Source organism: Triticum aestivum, chromosome 3A (assembly GCF_018294505.1).
Source record: "Triticum aestivum cultivar Chinese Spring chromosome 3A, IWGSC CS RefSeq v2.1, whole genome shotgun sequence".
Classification (NCBI taxonomy): domain Eukaryota; kingdom Viridiplantae; phylum Streptophyta; class Magnoliopsida; order Poales; family Poaceae; genus Triticum; species Triticum aestivum.
This window is the reverse complement of record NC_057800.1, coordinates 507,627,484-507,631,141: the sequence shown is the minus strand read 5'-3', so window position 1 is coordinate 507,631,141 and position 3,658 is coordinate 507,627,484. Positions and strand designations below refer to the sequence as shown.

Sequence of the window (3,658 nt, the reverse complement as noted above, 5' to 3'; positions counted from 1 at the left end):
AGCAACAATGTATCTGTAAGTAATTGCTTAATAACATGTTATGTGTCGGTGTATGTATGGACCTTGACATTTTTTCAGCCGGCGTAGGTAGGTACTTAGCGAGCTAAAGTGTGTTGGCGTACGTAGGGTGTATGGACTAATTATCGGCATAGATGGACACGTGTCAATCGACTGAAGGTTGGAAACTTGTGGCGCGTGATTTCCGCGCGGGGGGGGGGGGTGGTTAACTAGTGGCTGCCGCCGTCTCGCCCCCGTTCTTGATCCACAATCCTGCCGCTGGCCTCCACCCTGTCGTCAAGCCATCGTGTCGGAGCTAGCATTCCCCTGCCCCCGAGCTCCACCCCGACATCCACCCGTCCTTGCGCTCCACCCCTTCCCCCAAGACCGAACCGCCGTCCTCGGGCCGCCCCCTCGACATCCAGCCGTCGTCCTTGCCAATCCCCGTTTCTGCTGCAGTCGGGGCCCCATCTCCTGGCTCCCGCTGCTGCCGCACCTGCTGTTGTCAGGGCTCCATCTTTGGGCTCTCGCTGCTGCCGGACCTGCTGAACGGGACCTGCTGCTGCTGGGGATCCATCCCCTTCGAGTTGCGCCCCTCTCGAAGCCAGCCGTCGCCGTGCCCTGAGGTAAGCATCAAATCATCCTGAGATTTCCTTATCTGTACGTGAGGATGTGTAAGAGCCGCAACCCTTATTTTCTAATGGTCTTTAAGTCAATTAGGCATACACTTGGAGTTTTTATATTGTGTACCATAAATTAATGTGACATTTTGATAAATTATTTAGAGTGTGTGATGGTTCTTTTTTTATGATGTGCAGTGTCATACAGGTGGATAGTTGTTCAACAAAATGATATCTGAACTTCAAGCTGGTACCATAAAAAAATATTTGCTTCGGTGTTCTGAAGTTTCTTGATGAAGTTAATATATTTGACCATTAGCGACACCCTTCACCATAAGGCATAGATGTACCAAATCTTCTCCTATAGCTTTATTGTCTTAACTGCTTGTAGAACTGTAATGCAAGTTAGTTTATTATTGAAGAAAAATTCATTTATTATGATACTGTCAGCTTGTGCTTAATTTTGTGATTGCTGAAGGTAAGGAAAAGAGATGGTGCAGAAGGAGCTTCAGCAGGCACGATGGTTCGACAACCACAATGTCGTAAGGCCATCCCCATTGCCCGGTAACACTATTTCAGGTTTGCCTCTCGCTCCCTACCCAGCCACTCTGTAGTGGATGTTATATTTTGGTTACTCCATGGACTGATTGGTTGCTGTTGTGGTTACTCCATGGACTAATATGACCTTCACCGAAACCATTACTTTTACAAAATTGCCTACCTTTGTTCTAGCATATTAAATTTTATCAGCATGCTCGAGTGCCTAAACATTGTTCTATCGGAACATTATTTTTGTTTCTGCTGTCATGATATGTGTGAAGTTTGCAATGACTAGAGATCTCACCAATGGTCATGGCTCCAAAACTTACATTTGTTCTATTCATATGCTTATCTTATTTTTTAGATAATGGAAGATGGTTCCTCAGCATCTGCATCGTTCCATGATTTATATTGCGTGGACTTTTTATTTCTTTGTGGCTTGATCTGGGATCCTACTTTGTTATACAAGCGCCTGCTAGTCAGTGCTTTGCCATTGTTTCTCCTGGGATCACTCTGCATATAAGAATATTTTTACATACTGCATTATGCTCTATCTACATTGTAATTTGACATGTCATCCTTGATAGTTACCTCTATCTGTCTCAAGCTTATATTGTAGAAATTATGTTTTTGTTAATTATAACTATATACTATTCTTTCACTGTTTCAGAAAAAACCAGAATATTATTTTTGGACTTTGTAGTTTTAGGTTATTTAGTGTAGACTTTGTAGTTTGTGGTTATTGGCAATTCTGTATTACTCTCTATCCCAAAATAAGTGTTCAACTTTGTAACAAAGTTGTACTAAAGTTGAGACACTTATTTGGGACGAAAGGAGTATTTAGGGAGTTGTGAATGCTATGCAATGTTGTGAATGTGTAGTATATTTATTATACATTTTTGTTGATTTTGTTTGAATAATTTCCTCTTGACTAGGATGAATGAGAAAATATCTTCATTTGGTTATATGTGCATTGCACATGCATGCTCGCTGGTTAGAGTAAAAAATAGATGCAAATAGTGTGATTAGATATAGTTGTCATAATTACAATGCCTGATGAGAAACAAATTACTAATTCATTTAGTCATGCCGACAATAGCCGAGAACCACGACTGCCAGCATGCAGCATGAGCAATGGGTATAGAATGGATGACTACCTCGCTGGGAAACATGGTTGCGCACGTGCAGCAGAAAACGAATGGGGGATGGAAAGGCTACCTCACCGGGAACAAGGGCCACGACTTGTAGTGGGCAACTACTAGGTACATTTTTTGTTTCAGTAGTAATTAGCTCACACGCTATTGCATAACAGTTTCTATAATGTAACTTGGCAAGGTTGGCTAGCCTATGTGTTAACACTAAATTGCTTGTGTATATATGTGTCATGGTTTCCTTTTGTATCCATGGTTATGTTGCTCGTAATCATGAAAATCTAGAGAGGTTGCGAAAGAGGTTGTCTTTTCTTCAATGAATGCTTATGTAATGGGCTATAAAATAAGCTACTAGGTTGTAGGAAATCTGTTTCAGATGGTCAATGCCTTCATTGTTGATAAAAGTGCAAGCACAGGAACATAGTTCTATATAGTACCATGTGATCCAATTATAACTTCTGTACAAACTATATTGTTAACTATGATATCATGAGGATTTATTGATCAAATATGTGTTAGTCCACATATGAGCTTTGAGCAACTTGAATTGACTCCAGTTTCTTGACAAATTTTTGTGAAAAAATTCAGGCATTTAGCCAGGTGCACATGGACGTGATGACTTTGCAGTGCTTATGGACCAACCAACCTGTAATCATGGGTCCTTATGTGTCTTCAAGATAATTTGATGTTTCGTCTATTTTGGAGCTTGCACTCTGTGCATGTGGATACATACTTGTTTGGTCTGGAGCTAGACCATCTAGCTGAAGTCTCTCGTACCAGTAAATAGTGCTCATCCTTTTGTGACTTGTGTGATCTGGAGCTAGACCATCTAGCTGAAGTCTCTCGTACCAGCAAATAGTGCTCATCCTTTTGTGACTTGTGTGTTCTGGAGCTAGACCATCTAGCTGAAGTCTCTCGTACCGGCAAATAGTGCTCATCCTTTTGTGACTTGTGTGTTCTGGGTGATTGTTAAGATGGTCAAAACTATGCTTTGTCAAGATTGTTGTGTTTGTCAACTTGCGTTCGGTGTATATGCATGTTTGTGAACATATTTTCATTTTTATACAGTATGTGTTCATCTTGAACCTGCTTATGGTTGTGAGGTTAATAATTGAATCTGCTTAGAGCTTGTATATATAGATAATTATATATATGCATATTGTTCTGGCTGCACGTCACTTTACCCGCAATTTATATGTCGGCAAAGGCAATATCTGTCAGTCTAGGTAGGGTATTTGTTGATAGACTATCTGTTGGCATAGGTATATGGTGTATGTGGCTAATAAAGTGTTGGCATAGGTAGGGTGTATGTGGACATGCTATCTATCGGCGTAGGTAGGGTGTATCTTG

The 3,658-nt window shown here is 41.1% G+C and overlaps 1 long non-coding RNA gene across 1 annotated transcript; it reads left to right on the top strand.

The window, feature by feature from the left end:
- Positions 1-245: 245 nt before the first annotated feature.
- LOC123061894 (uncharacterized) lies at positions 246-3,393 on the top strand. The gene is made up of 4 exons (XR_006429409.1): positions 246-623; positions 816-1,196; positions 2,257-2,419; positions 2,897-3,393. It is a non-coding gene; the product is annotated as an uncharacterized lncRNA (long non-coding RNA).
- Positions 3,394-3,658: the final 265 nt, after the last annotated feature.